This window comes from Antechinus flavipes, chromosome 3 (assembly GCF_016432865.1).
Source record: "Antechinus flavipes isolate AdamAnt ecotype Samford, QLD, Australia chromosome 3, AdamAnt_v2, whole genome shotgun sequence".
Lineage (NCBI taxonomy): Eukaryota > Metazoa > Chordata > Mammalia > Dasyuromorphia > Dasyuridae > Antechinus > Antechinus flavipes.
The window spans coordinates 569,052,219-569,076,910 of NC_067400.1; the positions used below are offsets into that span (position 1 = coordinate 569,052,219).

The 24,692-nt window shown below is 36.9% G+C and overlaps 1 protein-coding gene across 5 annotated transcripts in view; it reads right to left on the reverse strand.

Annotated features, from left to right (window-relative positions):
* Positions 1 to 24,692, reverse strand: part of SLFNL1 (schlafen like 1) — a 48,756-nt gene that overhangs the window by 8,975 nt on the left and 15,089 nt on the right. The window contains exon 1 of one of the 5 annotated variants that reach the window (XM_051987886.1): positions 13,150 to 13,259. The exons of 1 other annotated variant lie outside the window; for it this stretch is intronic. The gene's annotated coding sequence lies outside the window, so the exon portion shown is untranslated. Of the gene's footprint in view, positions 1 to 11,686; positions 12,741 to 12,800; positions 12,833 to 13,149; positions 13,260 to 24,692 lie in introns of those variants that run through there. 3 more of the 5 variants (XM_051987885.1, XM_051987889.1, XM_051987888.1) reach the window with 3 other exon arrangements.

Here is a 24,692-nt window from a genome sequence, read left to right on the forward strand (position 1 = left end):
ATTATGGTATATGAATATTATGGAATATTATTGTTCTGTAAGAAATGACCAGCAGGATGATTTCAGAAAGGCCTGGAGAGACTTACATAAACTGGTGCTGAGTGAAATGAGTAGGACCAGAAGATCATTATATACTTCAACAACAATACTATATGGTGATCAATTCTGATGGAAGGGGCCCTCTTCAACGACGAGATGAACCAAATCAGTTCCAATAGAGCAGTAATGAATTGAACCAACTACACCCAACGAAAGAACTCTGGGAGATGACTATGAACCACTACATAGAATTCCCAATCCCTCTATTTTTGTCCGCCTGCATTTTTGATTTCCTTCACAGGCTAATTGTACACTATTTCAAAGTCCAATTCTTTTTGTACAGCAAAATAACTGTTTGGACATGTATACATATATTGTATTTAACTTATACTTTAATATATTTAACATGTATTGGTCAACCTGCCATCTGAGGGAGGGGGTAGGGGAAAGGAAGGAAAAAGTTGGAACAAAAGGATTTGCAACTGTCAATGCTGAAAAATTATCTATGAATATATCTTGTAAATAAAAAGCTATAATAAAAAAATCCCAAGAAAAAGAAGAATTAGAAAAGCAAAATTTTGTCTGATGAAACTTTACAAGTAGCTGTGGAAAAAAGGAAAATAAAAAGTAAAGGAGAAAGGCAAAGATATAGACAATTAAACACAGGATTCTAGAGAATAGCAAAGAGGGATAAAGTTTTCTTAAATGAACAATGCAAAGAAACACAAGAAAAATTATATAGGAAAAAGACAACTCTTCAAGAAAATTAAAGGGAGCAAAGAAACATTTCGTGCAAAAAATAAGCATGCTAAAAAACAAAAATGGTAGGGATTTAACAGAAGTAGAAGAAATTAATAAAAGGTGACAAGAAGATACATAAGAATTTTACAGGAAATACCTTAATATCACTAGTAACCATGATGGTGTAGTTACTGATCTGGAGGGAGACAACCTAGAGAAAGTAGTCAAATGGGCCTTAAAGAAGCACTGCTAACAATAAAACTAATAAAGGTGATAGAATATCCAACAGATGAATTGTATTCAATATGCCAGAAAATTTAGAAAACTCTACAGTAGCCACCAGATTGGAAAAGATCTGTATATGTCCCAAACTTAAATAAAGACAATGCCTAGGGATGTTAAAAAAAAAAAAAAAGTACTGAAAAAATGAACTTATTTCACATGCAGTAAGGTTGTGCTTAAGATTTCTGCAAAAAGGGCTTCAGCAATATGTGAAATGAGAATTATAAGAAGAGCAGGCTGGTTTTCAAAGAGATAGAGGAACTAGAGAGCAAATTGTCATCATTTGCTAGATTATGGGAAAAAACAAAGAAATTTCAGAAAAGCATCTGCTTCTGATTGACTGCACTAAAATCTTTCACTGTGTAGATCATAACAAAAATGTGCCAAGTTCTTAAAGGAACTGACTGGTTTAAGATTGTAAAAGGATTATGACAAAACTATATATTGTCACCTTATTTGAGTTAGATGCAGAGTACACTATGAGCAATGTCAGCCTGGATGAATCAAGTCAGAATTAAGATTTCCAGGAAAAAATACAATCTCAGATATATACATGATACCACTCTGATGGTAGAAAGTGAAGTATTAAGAAATCTCTTGATGAAGGTGAAAGAGGTGAATATAAAAGCTGATTTGAAGCTTAACATCCAAAAAAAAACTAAGATCCTGGCAACTGGTTCCATCACTTCTTGACAAATAAGAGGGAGAAGAAATGGAAGTGTCAGATTTTTTATTGTTGGGTTGATCACTGAAGATAGCAACTGTAGCATTAAATTAAAAGCCACTTGGCACAATTCTTCCTCTCTTAAGTTTCCTCTTTTGCAGGTGAAAAACCTTCAAAAGATTTTTATATGATTATTGGAACAGCCTTTCTAAATTACATTTTTTAAAAAATCAGCAACAATCTGCCTTCTTACCCTTCCCAGGAAAAACAAAATATATAACATGTAAAATTATCAATGTCTGCACTATGTCCAAACAGTATTTTTCTCATTCTGCTGTCTTTAACCACTTTATCATGAAGTTGATAGCATGCTTCAACATTAACCTTCAGTAATCAGAGTTGGTTATTTCACTGATTAGAATTACTAATTTTTTCAAAATGAATTACATTTACTGGGTCATTGTGATTATATAAATTGTTTTCCTGGTTCTCTCACTTCATGATAAATTCATAAAATACTTTCAGATTTCAATAAATCTATCTCATCATTTTATATAGCACAATATTATCCTATCACATTTACATACCAAAAGTTGTCCTGCCATTGCCTAAGTTATGGGCAGCTCCTCAGCTCCCCATTCTTTGACAATTCAAAGAGAGCTATAGATATTTTTGTGAATATTAGTTTTTTTTTCAGGACTAATCCATCAATTTACCTAGTTTTCCTCTAATTCCTGCTCTCCCCCCTTCTCCTGTTTCTCTCATATTCCTCTCTTGAGATTTATTTCTGTATCTATGTGTGTATGTGTGTATTTTTCCTTTCTTGAATCAATTTGGATGACTAATGTCCACTGCTTCTTCCATATCCTTTTCCTTGTTTGAACAGTCTACTCAAACATCCTATGTAAGATAATTTTCAATGATCTTCTTTGTCCTGTCTCTTTCTTTCCTTCTCTTAAGATCATCAAAACATAACATGACCACTCCTAGACCTTGTATAATTAAGACTCTATGACCTCTCTCATGATGATGGGGGTTAGAGAGAATGTATGTTTTATCTCCCATATTTGAATGTTAAGTGATTTATCCTTGCTAAGTCACTTTATTCTTTTATGTTTACCTTTTTTGTTTCTCTTCACTTCTGGGTTTGAACTTCAAAATTTGTCTGCAGTTCTGGCCTTTTCATCTGGAATGATTGGAGCTCCTTATGGAATATTTTATTTCAAGTTCTCTGATAATTTATAGTAATGGCTGCAAAATTGTGTGTGATCCTGACTGTGGCTTTCTTGATACTTGATTTTTTCCTGGCTATTCTCAGTCAGTAATTTTGGTAATAATGTTTCTGTTTTCCTTTGGGGGTTTCTTTGAGGATGTGATTGATGGATTCTTTCTATTTCCAACTTTGTCCTCTGGTTCTAAGAGATTTGGGCTCATTTATTTATTGTGGCATTCAGCTATGATTCTTGAATTTTCTTCTCAATGTTTTCCAGGCAAGTTATTTTTGCTATGAGATATCTACCCCTCCAGTTTTTTCCCCTCCAGTGCTCTCATTTAATTAAAAACACTTAAATGCTATTTTTAATATTCTTGTTTTGTCTCATTCAGGAATTCTAGTTGAATTTGGTTTGAGGTGAGTTTTCTCTAGGGCTTGCTTTGTAGATGTTTTGGAACCATTCTCTTCTTTTGAGTTTGTTTTTTGAGCATCCCCTGCCACTGTGATAGTTCATTATTATTGGATTCTTTTGGTTTGCCCATTTTTCCAGCCTACTTTTTAATTTCAGGCTTGGTGTTAAGGGTGGGCTCTATAGCATTTCTAGAGGGAAAGTTTGCACTGGTTCTGTTGCAGCTGTTTTCTTGTGTCCAGGATTCCAGGGACAGGTTGAGGATTTGCAAGCTTTCAGTGCTCCTAAAGTGGTCTGATCCAAGGCAAAGTCTTGACTGCTGGTATTCTGGTCTAAGTCGAATGCTCCTGGACTCAGTCTGTTCTGTTGGTTCAGAATCAAAGAATTATAGGCTCCCCTTTGGTCTTGGATTTCGGTTCTTGTTATTCCTTTGCAGGTTGGGTTAGATGCTGTAAATGAATCTCTGTTCTGCTCCTGGGATTTGAGTCACATAGCTGAGGTTTGCTTCTGAATTTCCTTCTTCCTCAGCATACTGTCTAAACTTGCAGGGGTCCTCAAATTTTTTAAATAGGGGTGCAGTTCACTGTCCCTCAGACTGTTGGAGGGCCGGGCTATAGTAAAAACAAAAACTTTGTTTTGTGGGCCTTTAAATAAACTTCAAGAGTCCTGGGTGAGGGGGATAAACATCCTCAGCTGCTGCAGCTGACCCGTGAGCTGTAGTTTGAGGACCCCTGTAAGGCCTCCCTATTCAGGAACACTACTACCTCAGATAACACTATTCCCAATTCAACATCCCCTTTTCAATATGCTCTGGATCTGTTACTCAGAATTATTGCCCAGAAACAGACAAAAGCTTCCATTTGTCATCTCTTTCCATCACAATGCTCTGCTATGGGCCTGGCAGTGTTTCAGCATAGATCTGAAACTTTCTCTTGTCCTAGTGCATAGCTTCTCCCTTGGTGTTGGAGTGCTACATGAGCAGAATGGTCTTGCCCCAATACTGTTCACATTGTCCACGAACTTCTCTGTATATGAACCTGGGTTGGACAAATAACTCACTATAGACTTTTGCTGGATTTCCCCATCACAATTGGATTTGGTCCTTTTTCTAAATCTATTTTGAATAGTTTTGCACAGGAGAGTTTGGCTGTATTGCTTCTGTTACTCCACCATCTTGGATCCATTTTCAATTGACATTATCTTGAGATTTCTTATCTTGCTAATTCTTCTCTACTTTCTAGTTTATGGATGGCTTTCTAAAAATGTGGCATTGGAAAATTAATATGATATCCCAAATTTTTTTGATCTAGGCAAAGTATATATAGCAGGATACTCACACCTTTCTAGAAATCATGCCTCTCTTGATATAGGTAACAATCATATTAGCTTTTTTTGGTCTTTTCTGTCATACTGTTAACTAACATTGAGCTTGTCCATAAAAATTCCCTGTTATTGAGTATTTCCCTCCCCCAAAATTGTTGCTTAGTCAAACCTCCCCCATGCTTAAGTTGAAAAAAAAAAACAGCCTAAACAAGTAACTGTAGAATTTGACATTTATCTCTATGAAATTTCATCTTTGATAAAGTCAGTCCCATCAATATCATTTTGGATTCTGATTTAACATTTGAAGGTTAGCTATCTCTTCTCAGTTTCCTGTCATACAAAATAGATAAGAATGAGGGACGCACAGATGAGTTGGTGTACAAAAAGATAAATGCTTAGATTCCATTGGCATGAGAAAAATCTAAGCGTTTTAGCAGACCACAGGGTTGATATGAATATGATATGAACACCCACAGTGTTATGTGACATCTCCCAAAGCTACTACAATATTATTATGAGAAGCATACTATCATACAAAGGATGCTGGTTCTACTCAACTCTGTCCTTTATCAGATTATCCCTGGAATATTTATTGTGCACAGTTTTTGGTCTCATGTTTTAAGGAAGATTCATTTTGGGGGATGATACAGAGAGGACTTTGGCTAACCATAATTTGGATGGGATGGTAGCTGGTGTCCCTTATGATCTTTACCCAAATGCTTTCCTTCCCCCCTCTATTTTGCAAATTTCCTCATATAAGCATATCTTAATATACATACTTCCTGAACTATTTCATTTTATTTTTGTTCCTTCTGAATAAGGAAAAAATAACAATATCAAAGTCATAAGTACCATCCCACCAAGTATTGGTAATATTTATGAGATTGATCCTTTCATTAAGATCTCTAGTTCTTTCTCGCATACTTTGTGCTCTGGAGTCATCAGGCTATGGACATCTGAAGGGCATAGAATATGTTGTTGAATTTTTTTCCTGCTATACTCTAGAAATAATTAGTGGCTCTCTTTATTGCTCTTCTTTATCTGTTATACGCAAGTATTTGGTGTGGCAGGTCTATATGGAGGATTTTCTTTCCCTTTCATCTTTAATTTAAAGTCCTTGTTATCACAGATTTGTAAGACTCTATCAGCTTCTTTGGGTTTCTACCATGCCCCTTCCCAGGAATTTACTCTTTCTATATCTTAAGCTATGGCCCAGAAATTCAAATCCCTCATCTGAGACAATATCTTAACTAGGTGTTCATTTTCAAATCCAATTTTTTCTTGTTAAACAATCTAAATCTATGATGAAATTCCTCCCCCCCCTTTTCTTCTAAAGTCTCCATTTTTAATTTTAATTTTTTGTCCAGGATTCATTGTTCCTAGTAATGCTTTCTGGTTTCCTTGTGGTGGTATCATTTGTTCCACCCAAGAATCACCAGGAGTGGGCATTGTAGTCAGGTTTAACAAGTATTGTGATTATTTCTGTCAAATCCTGGACAAATACCTTAAGACCTCTTTATTCTTTATATGAAGTCAACAAAAATTCATTTTCTCAACAAAGTCACATTCTCTTACTCCACTCTTATTGGAGATTCCTTATTCGTGATTTCTGTGGATACACATAATCATTCCTTAGAGCACAAGAAGCTGCTTCATTTTGGGGAAGTCTAGCTCTAACCCCTACAGAAAAACAAACTCTATCATAGGACATAGGACATAGCTCCAGAGGACCAATGGCCCTTCCTTTTTCTAAATATTCTAACTTCCTGACACAAACTATATTTCATCTTTGCTTTTTCTGGTTTCCTTCCTTCTCCTCACCCTCACCTCACATTTTTCCCTTCTGAAGTATAACTATCTTTCAAGAATACTATATTATCTCTGACAGATTGGAAAGTAGAGAAATCATCCTACTTCCCTTTGATCTTTTTCCTCTATTAGGGGAAAATAAATTGTATTTTGAATATACATAGCTGTATTTTCACTAGCTGAAACAAATGTAGAGCATTCTCTGATCACTACAAAGTTCTCCTTGCCCTCCATACTTTTTAGAATTGAGAGCCTTACCCTTCTGCTGTTCTTGTGGATTCTTACAGCAATCTGACTGCTGTAGTTATTCAATATGCTCACAGTGTTTGAGACATTGCCATTTTTGCAGATGTGATAGCGGCATACTTAGTTGCCTGTGATCAGTAAGTACAACAGATTTCTGCCAAAGTTCTAATGCAAACAAAAGCTGCACTCCTGTTGTCTCTGAGGTCTCCAGTAAAGTTAAATTTCCAAATATTTCTTTTTTTTCCCCTCCCACTTTACTACTTTAGGGTTTTCTGTGGCTAAGGTATCTAAAAGGTCATTTCTAGTTGTAAATTCTATAGGCTTACAGGTAATTTAAATTCCCCAAACCTCAATTTCCTGATGTATAAAATTAGATAATAAAATTTGCCTCAGAGGATTATGAAGAATGTATTTTATAAATCTTAAAGCCAATAGAAATGGGGGTTAATAACAAGTAACAAGACTGAGGAGGTGATAACTAGACCTCCATAGTCTCTAGAACCCTTTGGTTGCTGAAAGCCATGCACATCTCCATATTTTCAGACTCCAAACCTTTATGAAGTCTCGACATCTATTCCTTGTTCTTTTCCTTTAAGGCTAATCTGAAGCATTTTACAAACCTGTTTATGTTCTCACCACCATTGTTAAAAGATTTGGGATGGTGGGATGGTGATGGGTTGATATATCCTATTAAAACTTCCCTGCCCCAACTTTGCTGGCAAGGCTTAGATTATATATATACAGGACCTTCTAGAGATAATGCTTAATATAAAGGGCAGTAATGGATAAAATAGGTAGAAGGCAGAGAGGATTAATTTGGGATAAAGCAGGGACCCTAAAATTGCAGGATAATTTTCCACTGTGGGACAGGTTCTGGTTGGGAACTAAGATTTAGAGGTACCCCGGAGTGCTAGAACAGAAAGGGCCCTTTTGTTTATAGAGAGGGAAACATCAGAATGGGGTCCTCTAACTCATAGAATATTAAAATGGGAAAGGCCTTTGAAATAAGTTCATCTAGTGAAACTTCTCATTTTACAGAGGAGAAAACTGAATTCAGTGAAGGGAAAGAGACTTATCCAAAGTCACATGGTGACTTGACTTGGAGGCCTCACAAAGCAGGAGGGAAGAAAGAGGAGAAAGCAGGATAGGGAAGAGTCAATTCTCAACTGTCACATTTCTTGGTCACATGTACACCCTGACCCTTCTACATACACATGCAAATACAATGGGAAAACATAGGACTAGAACCTGGGAGATGTAGTTTAAGTCTTCATTTTTGTATTTCCTAATGGTGTGGGGTAAATCAAAATAACTTCATTTGAACTTCAGTTTTCTCATCTGTAAACCAGAGATGATAATGATCCTACTTTATATTATATAATTATAACATATATTACACATAGGTTATAAAAAAGGCCTTTTATAAACTTTAAAGATCATCTTTAGTTACAGAAACAAGATATTAGCTTACTCAGACACATACAATCAGACACATAAAAACCAGTCATAGAGTGACACATGCACACATACATATACAACAAAAACAGACATGAAATCATAGAATTTGAGAGCTAGAAGATACCCTTTAGCCCTTGTCCCAAAAGAATTCCCTAATATTTGCCCACTAAGCCTCAGTTTGGAGACCTCTGAGGAAAGGAATGAGCCATCCTTTACTCCTATCTTCCCCAGGCAGCCATTCCACTCAGGGCAGCTCTAATTGCTAGGAACTTTCTCTTAAATACCTATTTACAATTTCAATACATTACTTCTGGTTTTGTCCTTTGAGCCAAGTAAAACAAGTCTATTTAAATAAATATTCTTTCACATGACAGCCCTTTAAATACTTGACCACAATGATCAGGTCTGCCTTGAAGTTTTTTTTCTCCAGGGTCAACATCCCCTGTCCCTTCAACCAGTCCTTATGTGGCAGGGACTCTTGAAAGCACTTTTCCCCCCTGGTTGCCTGTCCCGGATATGCTCTCAAGCTTATTAAAGTGGTCCTTAGTTTGAGAGAGATTTAGAAAAGAACACAATACTGCAGCATCCCAGGCCTGACAAGAGTTTTGCTTCTCTGTGTAGCCATTTTGGCTGACATACCACATTGCTGGCTCATGTGAAGCTTTCCTCGTCCACTAAAAACAACAAACTGCTTTCCAACTATGCCTCTTGTCCAGTATTCATAGAGATCATTTTTAAAAATCTAAAATTTAAGATTTTAAATTTATCCCAATTAAATTTCTTCTTATTAGGATCAATTAATGAATCTTTTGCTCCCAACTTGGTGTCATTTGCAAATTTCATGAGCATGCCATCTATTTCTTTACACAAATCATCGAAAATGTTAAACACCTCCTGATTAAGAATAGTTGCTTGCGATACTCCACTGAAAAAGACCTCTCACCAAACTATTTTTAATATATTTATATATGCTTGTAGAGCATCCCATTTCCTGCCCTTATTTCCATCTTCTATCCATTTCTTTTTAAAATTTAAAGTTGCTTGTTAAGTTTCCTGTGCATCCATATCAGTTTTTCATACAACTTCTTCCTTTCCTCCTTACAATTGTTTTTCTTTGTTCTCATTTCAGAGCATCTCACCATCCCTCCAGGGCTCACTTCTGTAGAATTTTGTTCTTTGGGATTTTACCTATCTTTTTTCTTAAGCCTTTTAAATGTTTTCTCAAATCTAGGATTTATGTCAGACTATTATCAAATTTTCTGTCCTTTTCTAGCATAAACTTGATGATAATGATAATAATAATAAAATTTATGTAGTATCTACTACTTGAAGCATTTCTCATTTGATCCTCACAAGAACTTGGGAAGGTAGGTACTGTTATTCCCATTTTATAGTTGAAACAGAGGTAGTCAGAGATTATGTAACTTGTACAAGGAATGTACACTATTCCTCAGTGTCTGGGGTCTAACTCCAGGCTCAGCGCTCTATCTACCACAGCAGCTGAGGGAGCCACTGCTCCTTACTACCCACCCAAATAATCTGTAATTCTCTTTTCATCCCATAAACTAAATTTTATGTTAGTAAGAATCAGATCCTATATAGAACTTCTCCTTTACTTTTTGTAGGATGAAATTAATATTAAGAAATATCAAGAAGTTATTGATTGCCCTATTTTGGTATTTTTGGTAAGAGCTCCAAAAGATGTCTAGATAATTGAAGTTCCCTGTCACTACTAGATCATGCCTTTCTGCCAGCCTTGTGACATAGCCCATACCCCTCCTCAACTACTTCTTCTTTTCATTCAGGTGGTATGTGGTATACTACAAAGACCAAATCACCTTTATTTCTCCCTCCATTAACCTTCACCCAAATGCACCTCTCCCCTCTCTCTGGTGGATTTCATCATAAGAATACTCATCTTCCTCTTTACCTATAGTATTTTTTAAAGGAAAAAAGTTATTTCCATCCAAAATCATATTCCAAAACATATGTTTCAAGCACCACAATTCAGGGGAATCTTTGAGGTCAAATTTGCCAAGCATGCTCAAAAATATATAAAACTTCATTTTTATTCTTAAGACATTACCAGACTTAACTTAGATTCTCTGTGGACAACCTCGTAAAAACATTGCTCTCAGTTGAACCTCTTCAACTATTGTGACTCACATCAGCAAACAAACCATGGAGAAGTATATCTGATATGTACCTGCTATCTCACCATAATCAGTCAACCTCGATGTTCTTAAACTCTGAAGTTCCCTTCTCCAATCATTATCTCCTAGTTTGTTCCTCACCCCTTTCTCCGCCTCCCCCTCCTCCCCTGCTTTTCTTCTTCTGCCTCATTCCTCTTAAACTTCTTGTCCTGGATCCTCATCTCCTCTCTATATTCTTGTTGTTCATGCAGCTCATATGGGTTCAATTATCAATCTCTACCAAAAACAAATTGGCAAAGATGACAAAAATGGAAATGCAATTTTGGAGGCTGAACTATGGGAAAACAGGAAAACTTAATACAATATTGGTAGCATTATGAATTGGTCCAACCATCCTGAAAAACAATTTAAAGTCACGTTAAAAAAAATAAGGAAACTATCTATATTCCTTGACCCAATAATCCAGTTATTAGATATATGCTCCAAAGAGGTTAAGGACAAAAAGGTAAGTACAATAATATACCAGCCTATTCACAGCAGAATAGGTAGCAAAGAACTGGAAACAAATGAGATACTCATCAGTTTACAATTAACAAACTGTTATTTATGAATAATAGATTATTACTTTATAGGAAAGAAATAAATATAAGGAATTCAGAAAATTGTAAGCTGCCTAAATGAACTAATGCAGAGTAAAATGTTAAAAAAAAAAAATCACCAAGAAGAAAGAATGTAATGGATTTACAACAATAATGTGAATTGTCAAAAACAACAAACCAAAAATCACTAAGAGGAAGCCCTTTCTAAATAACAGTAAAGAATAGTAAAAAATAGCTACTAGAGAATAGATAATATTTTTTCTTTTTTCTTGGCAGAGATGTGTGGGACTATCGAAGCAGAATGTTGCATGCATTGTTAGATGCAATCACTAGAACAGTTATTTTTGTTTACAAATTTGTCATGTGTTACCATTTGGAGATTATAAGCAGAAAAGACTGATAAAAAACAAAAAACTGACAATAAAACCTATCAACTTTTAAAGAATAAGCAAGTAAACTTGGCAATTATTTCTATATAAATAGCTCTCAAATCTATAAATCTAGCCCTGATCACTCTTTTATATGTTTCATCTTATATAATCTATAGCAACCTACAACCTTCCATGGACTTCAAATTCCATATGTCTAAAATGGAACTGATCATCTTTCTAAATCTACTCTTCAAGCTTCCTTTTTTTCAGCCAAGGGCAGCTCATGACCTTCCGAGTAAACCAGTTTTGTAACCTGAGAGGTCCTAAAATTCACACTGTCATTCTCACTCTCTTTTTCTCCCTCCCTCCAATTACTTACCAAGCCCTGTTGATTCTGCTTTCACAGTATCTCTTTTATCATCTCATTCACCTGGCTTACCACCCCTCCTCCTCCCCACTCCCCCCTTATTTGAACAGCTCTTATTACTCCTCACATGCTATTGTAATATTGCATCTAACTGGTCTCCCTTACTATCTCTAACCTTCAAATAGCTGCCAAAAATAACCTAACAACATTCCACTGCTCAAAAAGCCTCAGTAGATTTTCATGGTCTTTGGGATCGATACAACTGAGCTTGCTTGACAGTTAAGGTCTTCTACAATTTGACTCTAGTCTACTTTTCCAGCTTTGGAAGCATGGAAACTTAGTCCCCTTCATAAGCATTTACATTCAGATGAACTGGCCCTATGACCTGTTTTCTTGAACTAGACATTCAATCTTCCCACACTCTGCCTTTGTATATAGGCTGTTTCCTAAGCCTGGAATTCACCACTTCCCTTCATTTTGGCTTCTCATTATTAAGACATCTCAAGTACCACCATTCCAGTAAGGTTCTTTCCTCCCTCCATTTGTTAAGAATCTCCCCCTCCCTCTTCCTCATATTATACTGTATTTACTTATCTGTGTTATACATCTTCCCTAATCCAGCAGAATGTAAACCCTGGAGAGGAGGTAGTCTGTTTTTGTCTTATCTCAGCAACAAGCATAAGATCTTGTATGTAGTAGATGGCTAATAAATGCTAAATGGCAATGAAAACAGGCATCCAGATAATTCCTCTCCTATCTAAGGAAACTCAGCCCCCTCTCCCTGCTGCCTCTCTAACCTCTACCTCCCCCTTCTCCCATAGAAAGTGGAGCAGTGTTCTTGGAAGCCTCATCTAGAATAAGAGTTGGATTGGGGGAAGAACCCAGTAATCTCTAGTTTTCTCTGTGATTAGGGCAAGGGGGATAGGGCAGAAAAACAGGTAGAGAGCAGCTAGTATGAGGGCCAAGAACCCATTTAAGTCATTATTTTTCCTATTCCAAACCTCCCCCCAGCTGGCTAACTCCCACACACATGACAAACTATCCCTAGGACCCAGCTAGGGCTCCTATTGCCCTGACTCCCCAGCTGAAATTAAAGCGCTCAGAAGCAGTTGGGACTCAAACTCACTCAGCTCCCTGGTGGGCAGCAGTGGATGAAATAGGAAGTGGGTGCCTCCCTGTCAAGGCCCCTACTGTGATCTCACAGAAAGATAGAAACATCAGTACAGGGCTGAGCTCAGTGGTCAGGGAAGAGGTAGGGTCTGTGCCTTTAAAACCTACCCTATATGAAAGCAAATGTCCAGGGCCCACTAAGGAACTCAGCATGTCCCAAAAGCTAGGAGCAAGAATGTCTCCTCAGATCCAAGCTTTACTTCATCTAGAGCCCATATTTTCTTCATTTGAATGGTCTAAGACCAAACTACAAAAAGACCCAAGTCCTAGCCTATCACACCCTTGCCCTAGGTGCCTGCCCTTACCTGTCCAGAACCCAGCAGCCTGGAAGTACCCACACCCCCATCCCCTGCCATCATCAAGTATTTGCAATGTTGGAACCTCGAGCCGGCCTGCTGAGGTCCATTTCAGGGAGCTTGGTGCCCTGGTGTCTCAAAACCAGCCTCCACCTGGCTGGTGCCCAGCGCCAGGGTGTATTAGAATTCCTGAAGCTGGTTCCCCAGGTGACAATGCCATGGGTTCTGTAGCTCTTTGCTGTACTTCATGTAGCTGATGGATGGTGGAGAAGAATTTTTCTGATCAAAAAGTAAGGCATAACTTACTATTTCAACAAATCCAAGACTTTTTTGGCTATTGAGTTTATTTTCCATTAGGGCATCTTATTTTCATTTTAGGAACTTGGGCGTTGGGGTCCATAGTCAGGGAAAGGAAATGAAAGGATGGTGTCTTATTGCACACCCAAATGATACAAACTTAGGAAAAGATCAGAATGTGTAGAAATGAGAGCTGAATTTGGAATCAAAATATCTGGATTCCATCTACAGTAAATCACTTCCCCACTCTGTTCTACACTTTCCCAAACTGTAAAATGGGATGGGGAGGAAGACAAAATCAATTAGGTGACTTCTATAGTCCTTTTTCCTCTAAATTTAAAATTTTATGGTCATGGGTGGAACCTCCTGGGAAAAGGTTTTATATTCCCAGCCAAGTTGCAGCTAAGACAGCAGAACCGATAGAATACTGGGCTTGTAATCAGGATGACTCATTTAAATCAATTCAAATCCAGCCTCAGACACTTCCTAGATGTATGATTCTGGGCAAATCAATTGCCTCTGTTTTGCCTCATTTCTCATCTATAAAATGAGCTGAAGAAGGAAATGGCCAATTACTCTAATGTCTCTACCCAGAAAAACTCCAGCTCTCCTTTCCCACCATGGGGCTGTCTCCCAGGGTTCTGAGTACATACATTTTTTCAATCTAATTTATTAGTTGCCTATGGTGTGGAGAACATGGTGCTAAAGGAGATAGAGTTCCCTAAACTCATGAAGTTTAACAGTCTTACAGGGGTTCTCAAACTACAGCCCATAGGCCAGATGTGGCAGCTGAGGACATTTATCCCCCTCACCCAGGGTTATGAAGTTTCTTTATTTAAAGGCCCACAAAACAAAGTTTTTGTTTTTACTATAGTCCAGTCCTCCAACAGTCTGAGGGTCAGTGAACTGGCTCTCTATTTAAAAAGTTTGAGGACCCCTAGAGTAAGGAAATAAGAAATATAAATCTACTAGCAAAATTTTACACAATAAAAGCATTGGAAAGACTCAAATAAAGCACCATGTGAGTACCAAGTGGGAAAACACTTCACTAAATTGGGGCGGAGTGGAGTTCAAAGAAACCTTCCTAGAGGCCCAAGGGTTAGATTGTAGTGGATAGGTAAAGGTGAAGAAGGAGGACGCTTCTAGCCCAAGGAACAGGATGAGCAAAGGCACACATGTGAGGAAAGCAAAGGAATTTTTCAAGGTACAGAAGAGCAAATTTCCCAGGCTTTAATATACATGAAAGGGATTCATAATAGGTAAGAGAGAGCAGTGGAAATTGTCCTGAAGCATCATCTGGGGCCAATAGCTAAAATTTATGTAGCATTTTAAGGTTTGCTAGGTGCTTTACATAAGTTATCTCATTTGAACATCATAACAATACTGTGAAACAGGTGATACTATTCTTTTTATTTCATAGATGAAGAAACTGAGGCACAGGTTAAATGACTTACACAGCTAGGAAGCATCTGAGAGAAGGACAAAATACAGATGTTGAAAAAAGTAGAGGTGACAGCAGATTACACTGGAAGGAAAAATCTTCAAGGCATTCTAGAGACCCTGCAAGAATTCATCAGGCTCAGCAAAATCATCTGCGTCCTGCCCAACCTGTGGCTCTATTTTTATCCATTTCCCTATCATCTCAACACCATACTGGGCAGATGCAAGCAATATGAATCAATAGTATGACATGTTTGCAAAATCTAGGTAAAATATATCTACACCAGGGATGCCAAATTCATTGTCAACAAAAACCTCTGAAACAAGAATCTGATTAAAATGTAATTGGGAGATATTTAACAAAATTAATAAAAATACAATTATAACACATATATTAATTTGTTCCCTTATCCTGCCCTGCCAAACGTCAGCCCTTTATTACTCCTATCATTTACTACCTTTCTTCCTACTTATATTCTATGGAATAAAGCTATAGAAAAATTATGAATTTGTGCTAACTGAATACAAATTTGTTATGTAATCTCAACTTGACTGTTTTTTTTTTTACACTTCCCAATTGTTCAATATCCTATTCAGCACTAGCAATTTCAAGTCTTTTCACCCCTTCTCAAACCTCACATAATGCCTCCCAACTTAAGAGTCTTGTCTCATATTTCCCTGTGGAAAAAAACCACTAAGCTGTTTCCCTTCCTCTTTACATCTCTAAGCTGCCTTCTACTACTATCTCCACCTTTACTCCTCACTTCATATGAGGAGACTCTTCTCCTTGCCAAGGCAAACTTTTCTTCATGCCCAAGTGATGCCATTCCATTCTATATTCTCCAGGAGACTTCATCTTTTGTCATCTCCATTCTCTCACAAACTGTCAGTCTCTTTTTGTCTACTGATCACTTCCCTACTGTCTATAATCATGTTCATGTTTCCCATCCTCAAAAAATTCACTTGATCTAGCCATCCGTGCTAACTATTGTCATATATTTGCTCCCTTTTGTGGTCAAATCCTTTAATAAGATTGACTGCAAAATATTACTCCATTTTTTTCCTTCTCACTCTTTTAAACTTTTTACAATCTTGCTTCCTACTTCATTATTCACTGAAACTTTTTTTTCTGAAGTTTTCAATGATCTCTTAATTGCCAAATCCAATTCCTCTCTGACTTTTATTATTATGCTCAAGCATATATTCAGGTCTTAGAAAACTTGAACCCTAATTCAGATTCTGTGAGAAATGGATGGGTATTTGGTTTCCAGTTAGGAAAATTAAATTGGAGAAATGCAACCTAAATAAGAAAACTGAAACCAACAAGTACATCAAAGAATAATCAAAAGTGGAATTTATCTTCCCTAAAAAGAATGTAAGCTCCTTGGGGACAGACACTGATTTTTGTAATGGGGGTGGTAGCCTGAGATTTAAAAAGAATCTTTTGTTCTTTGCCCTTAACCCTACTCTGTTACCTCCCCCTTCTAGAATGGAAGCTCCTTGGGATCAAGGATAGGCTATGTAATGACAGGTGGAGATTCATGTCATGTAATTTCTGTATCATCCAATTAATGGGGAATCGGGGGGAGGTCCTGTACTTCAGGACAGGAAATAAAATGTTGCCTTTGGAGTTTCAAAGTGTGTCTACTCATCTAGTGACCCATTCTTGCAAGAATGTTAAAAAAAAAACAAAAAAAAACTTTTCCTGCATTCATCAGTGAGTCAGTGGATTTCTCAGTAAGATAATTTGTTTCTTACTAATGGGGGATCATCTGGGATACAGACATTATGAGTTGGGGCTAGCTCCAACTGAAGCACGAATTGACACATCCCGTTGATCTTTCAACATCCTTGTGGCTCAGCTCCAGTGTCACTCAATCATAGACTAACTTAGATCCCAGGACCACAATGAAAGGCACTGATGGAAATTAGGCATGGACCCACATTTAACACCATATACCAAGATAAGATCAAAATGGGTCCATGACCTAGGCATAAAGAACGAGATTATAAATAAATTAGAGGAACATAGGATAGTTTATCTCTCAGACTTGTGGAGGAGAAAGAAATTTGTGACCAAAGATGAACTAGAGACTATTACCAATCACAAAATAGAAAATTTTGATTATATCAAATTAAAAAGCCTTTGTACAAACAAAACTAATGCAAACACGATTAGAAGGGAAGCAACAAACTGGGAAAACATCTTCACAGTTAAAGGTTCTGATAAAGGCCTCATTTCCAAAATATATAGAGAACTGACTCAAATTTATAAGAAATCAAGCCATTCTCCAATTGATAAATGGTCAAAGGATATGAACAGACAATTTTCATATGATGAAATTGAAACCATTACCACTCATATGAAAGAGTGTTCCAAATCATTACTGATCAGAGAAATGCAAATTAAGACAACTCTGAGATACCACTACACACCTGTCAGAGTGGCTAAGGTGGAGGGGATGCGGGAAAACTGGGACACTGATGCATTGTTGGTGGAACTGTGAACGAATCCAACCATTCTGGAGAGCAATCTGGAATTATGCCCAAAAAGTTATCAAATTGTGCATACCCTTTGATCCAGCAGTGTTTCTATTGGGTTTATATCCCAAAGAAATACTAAAGAAGGGAAAGGGACCTGTATGTGTCAAAATGTTTGTGGCAGCCCTGTTTGTAGTGGCTAGAAACTGGAAATTGAATGGATGCTCATCAATTGGAGAATGGCTGGGTAAATTGTGGTATATGAATGTTATGGAATATTATTGTTCTTAAGAAATGACCAGCAGGATGAATACAGAGAGGCTTGGCGAGACTTACATGAACTGATGCTAAGTGAAATGAGCAGAACCAGGAGATCATTATACACTTCAACAACGATATTGTATGAGGATGTATTCTGATGGAAGTAGATTTCTTTGACAAAGACTCAGTTTCAATTGATAAATGATAGACAGAAGCAGCTACACCCAAAGAAAGAATACTGGGAAACGAATGTGAACTATTTGCATTTTTCTTTTTCTTTCCGAGTTGTTTTTACCTTCTGAATCCAATTCTCCCTGTGCAACAAGAGAACTGCTCGGTTCTGCAAACATATATTGTATCTAGGATATACTGCAACATATCTAACATATATAGGACTGCTTGCCATCTAGGGGAGGGGGTGAAGGGAGGGAGGGGAAAAATTGGAACAGAAGCGTGTGCAAGGGATAATGTTGTAAAAAAAAAAAATTACCCTGGCATGGATTCTGTCAATATAAAGTTATTATAAAATAAAATAAAATATTAAAAAAAAGGAAATACTATGATAAGACCTAAATTAACTGATACAAAATAAAGTGAACAAAATGAGATGATTAAAAAAAAAAAGAAAAGAAAGGCACTGATGAATCTAGTAAATCAGAGTATATTCTGCAGCAGCCAGATAAGAACACAGACTATCTAGTATTGCCTTTTATAGTTGGGGCCATTTATAAAATTTGAGATATCAGGTTAGGGAATTTAATGGTACCAAGGAGTGGGAACTCCTGGGACATACCTCATATAGTTCTGGAAGAGAGGTGGTATCAGGAAATCTAGAATTGAGTAACAAAAAATTCTCGTAAAGAAAGAAGTGGAGTTCCAGAAGAGAAGAGGTTCTTTAGAAAGTAAGAAGGAACAACTCTGTACTAGACAGAAAGAAAAGGAATTTAAAAGCAGTTTATGTTTGTGTATGTGAGTGTGTTTTCTCTTCTATGTTTCAACTGATGGCAAAGGAAAAAATATGGCCATTTTAGGATTTAAAAGTGCTTAGAAGGTATCTTGATGCAAACTAATCTGAATTTTTCTTAAGTTTTCAAGCTTCTCTTCCTAAAGGGAATGAGAATGATAGGGTTTAAATTTAGTCCAGCCTCTCCAAAGAATGGTAGTCTCCCCAAAACCCCATGCTTGAGAGTCTGCCTGTTTCTCTCTAGATGGTTCCCTGTTCCTCAATATTCCAGAGTCCCAAGACTCTTCTCAGGGAACTCTGGATTCTGTAAAAAGGTATGGTCTATCACCACATGGCTTGGGAAAATCTAGGGAAATTCATTTTATACTTTAAAATATTTCTCCCTTTCCAATACAGCAGTCCACATAAGGAAGAGTACAAAATTTGGGGGAGAGGGAGATAGGAGCTAATTGTCATTTTGTTTCCAGAGGCCTGTGTCTCCATCTCAGGTCTCAAATAGTTTACTGCCATTTCAAAAATTTCAGGCAGTCTAGGAGAAAGATGTTTTTGAGGTAGAATTAGAGTTTTCTCCCAAAAATAGGACCTAAATTACTGTGTATTTAAATTTAAATTGTATATGATAGAATTACTTTCAATTGATGCATTTGGGAATAAAATTTTAGAAATATATATACATTAATAATGAAGTATTGCTACTAGAAGTTTAAATCTGCATTTGATTTGCTTTTAAGTAAAAAAAATAGTTATTTAAAAAAAGTTCTCTGGTAACTTACCTAAAGAGGTCATAGGTTTGTATCTCTTAATTAGATAAAATATATTGCTTTCTAAATTGTATACTGGGCAATTTGTAAAAAGTTATGCTTTAAAATTTTGTCAGCTCTCTTAGACATGTATATGTAGACATATGTATATGTAGACATATAATATAGATATTATGTATCTAATAAGTAATATTAAATGTTACCTATATTGTGAATCTTAAAGTTTAAAAAAGATGGTTTTAAAAACAAGGGACAAGAAAGACCAATTTGCAAAAGCAATTGATAGTTTGAATGGAATCTCATAAGCTAAAATATTGATTTTAAAAATAATTTTTTTTCAATTGGTATGTATAATTGGAAATGTGACTGTAAATTACATGAGATTCCTATCCATTTTAGTGATAGGTTATGTTATGTCTATCGGGCACAGAGAGAGGAGAGAGATATTGGGCTGGCACCAACTGATATGGTCCAAGTGTGTGAGATGGAAAGATGAAGAACTTACAAGATAAGTATTCTATGAATTCCCCCCTTTTTTGTTATTTCCCTGTATTCTGCAGACATATTTACTTAATATCAGGCAGTGATATTTATCAGTGTTTGACATTTATCAATATTTAGTCTATTAGCTTGACCACTGTGAAGGCCTAAACCAGAAACCTTCCATTCTAATCTCTCTGGATAGCAACAATCAATTAGATGCCCCACCCCCATCCCCAAATGCTCTCTTGCTTGTGATGTAATCTCTTGTAACAAAATCTATAAAAGCTGTATATATTCATTGATTCTTTGGCTCTCCTGCTGTAAGTACTTTCATTTCCCTTTATTTTGCACAGCTGTACTGCCTGCCTCTCATGAAAAGCTGTAATAAACAAGTTTTCTACTTTTTACTTTGAGTGATCTCTGAGTAGTCAATTTGGGTAAGGGTCTTTTACATCCCACACAGTTGGGGGCTCATATGAGATTGGGGTCTTTGGGAGAGATGGCTGTGCACCCCGAATGGGGACAGGTGCACCCACGGTGTAGTTCTCTCTGTGGTCTCTGGCTCTGAGTGTGCAGCCTCCCTCCCCTCTTAAGACAATGACCCGAGGCAGAGGTACTCAGTAGAAATTAGGATTGAAGACCGGAAGGAAATAGAATCCTGATGGCAAGCAAAGCACAGTCTGAAAGACTTACAAGTGTAACTCCAGGTAAAGTTCTCAGGAGTAGAAAGAAAGTAGGAAGGAACAACTCTGTACTAGACAGAAAGAAAAAGAATTTAAAAGCAGTTTACGTTTGTGTATGTGAGTGTGTTTTCTCTTCTATGTTTCTCTCAGCTGATGTGCAAAGGAAAAAAATGTGGCCATTTTAGGATTTAAAAGTGCTTGTAAGGCATCTTGATACAAACTAATCTAAATTTTTCTTAAGCTTTCAAGCTTCTCTCTCTAAAGGGGGCTGAGAATGATAGGGTTTAAATTTATTCCAGCCTCTCCTGGGAGCCAATAGACTGGGTCATGGGAGACCTGAGGAATTAGCCTTCCTAAATTTGTTTTTGGTGGGGACTGCTGTCGACCCCAGTGATAAAGAACTTTCCCGAGGAAGCTCTTGGGTGACTGCTGGTGTGAGGGTAACGGGGAACCTCTGCTGACCTGGTTTGGGGTCAGGTTGTAAAATGGGATAGAAGTCCAAGAATCAATGTCAGGAAGGAATTCTAGTCGACAGCCCTCTTGAGAATCAATTTACAGACTGGGATAAAATTCCCAGATATAAAAGGGAAGAATGTTCCCAGCACTATTTGGATATATCAGACTTAAATCTGTATGTGAAAGATGAAAAAAGAGTTCTGTGTGTATCTGTATCTGCTTTGCATTCTGTGTTCTGTGTTAAAGTTAGCAAGCTTATAAGAGATAAGAATTCAGCCTCTGTGTGGCAGCCTTAGAAAAATATCAGGCTGAATTGTTGAAATTGGAATTCATTCACAGTAATAATTCTTCCAGAGTGGCTCAGAATGTATTGGTCTTTTGATCATAATTTGGTAAGGTAATTTGGGAGCTAATTTTGGGCTTCTCGAGATTAGGCTATTGCAAGAAAAGAAAATCTTTTTCTTTTTCTCCCTCTGCCTCTGGCTGACTTCAGCAGCTTTGTGGGAAAGGGGGAGAGAAGGAGAAAAATATATCTAATATAGTGAAATGAGAAATTTTAAGCATGTAGAAATGAGAAAAATATAGATTGAAAGGGATTTGAAAGTTTGAAAAGTTTTGAGAAAACAGAAGTGCAGTGTGCTATCACTTTAAAAACCCCTGTAAGCAAGGAGTCCACAACTTTGTTATCAGAACTTGAGTTTGTGGAATCATGCTATGAAGAATCTTAAGGTAAAATGAAGCAAAAAAAAAAAAATTACACTTAATTCTCCTGACTTACTAAAGAAAAGAAGTTTGAATGGAATATGTAGGTAGGTTTTAGGAAATCTCACAAACTATTAATTTTAAAATAATTTTAAATTGGTATGTGTGTTAAAATTGGAAACTTAACACACAAATGCCATCTTCAATTCATGGCCAGACATAAATAAGAAATTGCAGACATTGGAAGGATGCAATAATAAGCCAATTGGGGAATTACTGAAAGAAGCAATGAAGGTATATGTGAGGAGAGATTGGGAAAGAGAAAAGAGAAGAGAGTCAAAGAATTAAAATGCTAATACAGACTTTATAAGCTCAGGGAAAAGGGTGGAATAAAAATAAAGTAAGAGGGATAAATAGCTGAACATGGGCGGGGAGGGGGTGGCCCTCTGACCTGTTGGATCTGTGGGAAAAGTAGGCTTGCTTCTAAAAAATTTATCCCAGTAGAAGAAAGAAAAATTATTATTAACAAGTTTGCTTTCATGGAATTAGAAAACAGAAAGTTTAAGAGGGCTAAACTTGAGTGGGAGAAATGGTAATTGTCTGCAACATTTGATTAAAAATTTTGGGAACTTACTGTATTTTAAAAAGGTACTATACTTTTGATTTTGAAGGAAAAAGGAGAATGAAGGTCATTTAAGGAGGATTGATTAGTAGGAACAAATTGAAAACTTGAATGATTTCAAGAAGGAATCAGTGGAAAAAAAAGAAAGGAGCTGGTGGGGAAGGGTAGACAGAGACAGGATGTGTTTCTGGGGAGATAATGTTGGTAAGAGAAACAGAAGGAAAAGTATGTAGCAAGAGAAGGAGAAAGTTGGGAAGCCTGGTGACTTGGGAAGAAACTTGATATTAGGAGAAAGTTAATAAACTGATTGGCTAAATCCTGAGAAGGATTCCTGCATGGGAATCCTTTTTTCTTTCTTCAAGGGTAAAGATTTAGCTGACTTCCCCTTCATTCTTTGAGGCTGCTTCTTTGGAAGTGAGGTGGGGGAAGGACAACAGTGGAAAGGTGCTGCAGCTGCTTGGTTCCTTTTGCTGAAGAAAGCAATCTAATCTTTAAAAAGGACAGCTGCTCTTACAAGATGTTAATTGATTGAATATTTGTTTCTTTAGATACATAATGGCTTCCCTGTTTAAGGAATATGATCATAAATGTGATCTGGAGTTTGAAAGAGTTATTTCAAAAAGCTTAATTGAGGTTTTTAAGAACTTTTCAGATTCTTTTATGTGAAAATAAGACGTTTTAATTGTATTGATGCCAATTATTTAAAGGGACTCCAAGAATAATAGTTTTTTGCTTTCATTCCTTTGAAAATGTTTTTGTTATGAACAATATGTATTTTGAGATTTTTCTGTGTATTGGGTATTTTAAAAGCAAAATGATTGGTATAATGTTCAACTTATGAAACATCTACTTGGATATGTAAGAATTGTGTGAATTTTCTGGGATAAATTTCTTACTGTTATCAATATAAGGTCATGGTAAACAACTATTGGGGATTTATATGAAACTTTGGTTAATGGGATTTGTTATTGGAAATAAAATTTCTTGGGCTTATAGTTAATTAGTTAATGCTATTTGGGAGTTTTAAAGCTCCATCCTCTGACAGTTAGTGGGACAATTATCTGGAGTAAAACTGAGTTAAGGCTATGAGTTTAGGGATCAGTTTTGATTGCTTATGTTATAGTTATGTTCCTGCATTTTTTTCTCCTGTGACTGATTTCTATAATCAGAGCAATGGTCAACAGATACTGTTAATGCACTCCAATTATGTCATATGTTGCTGTTTCCAATCTGGTTATATGTACTCATTATATCCTAAATGCTTCGGCAAATAAGTATTTAGCTTGGTCATCTGTTACTGGATATTTGTGTGTGGTTTTTAAAAAAGTTTCTAAATGATAAGAGGACAATTAACAATGGTCTGTGAAATCTGTTTTATTTATTGGGAATATAGCTAACAGCCATTTGCCTGTCCTGTAAAGCAAACTCATCTCTTCACATAGGAAGCTGCTGGCTCTTCACATTTTGCAGCGGTCTTGTGAACCAAGTCTTTCTATCTCAGACTGTTCTAACCTTTGTTAGATTTAGGTTTTTTTGTTCTAGATTTTGGTCAAATTACAGATTATTGAACCTCTTCTGGGACATGGATTGGCCCATCTGAAGCTTTGATACCTGTCAGCATGCCACACCCATCCCCTGCATGGACTGAGAGCCTCCGCCCATTCTCAGCCTGAAGCAGCTTAGATTGAGACCATGGCCCCTAAAGCTGATGTAATTTGAACTGATATGGGGGAATGGGAAAGTGGTTGATGAATTATTAAAATTTTAACTGTATTACTGTATGTTTAAGATTTGGGATGGAAATTGTTAAATTATGTAATTATCGCTGTTATGGATGTACAGGAACTTTATATGTGGGATGGTTGCTTGATACTTTAGCTTTGAAATCCCTTATTCTGTTGGAATTGCTCTGGCAGACTATTTTCTGATTGCCTGTTTTTAGGAAATCTCCAAAATATAGATACTTGTCCTGGGACTGGTAGTCTCCAGCCCTGTAACCCCAATTTCTGAATTGGTATCTCAGCATTCTCAAAGGACATTGCAATTTTGAAATCAGGCCTCTAAAGTTCACGATTTGCCTGCCTTCATGGTCTGTGCATATTCTGCTCAGAAATCTGGATCCTTTCTGGATCCTAATAGCAGCTCCTGTTCTTCTGAGCAGGGACAGGGGGAGCTACTCCAGGCTCCACTCTTTCCCTCTTTTGGAGTCCCTGACAGACTTGGGGTGCCCCTCCTAGTATGGGCAGCATGACTGTTTTGAGCACTGCTACTCCCTAAATAAGCAGAGGCTGAGTTAAGTGCACAAATGACTGTAGACCACCTAACACAGTGAGTTAATTGTCCATCTCAAACTGGATTCTCTGGCTCAAATGGTGCTCCAACTGCATAGGATCTTTGTACTG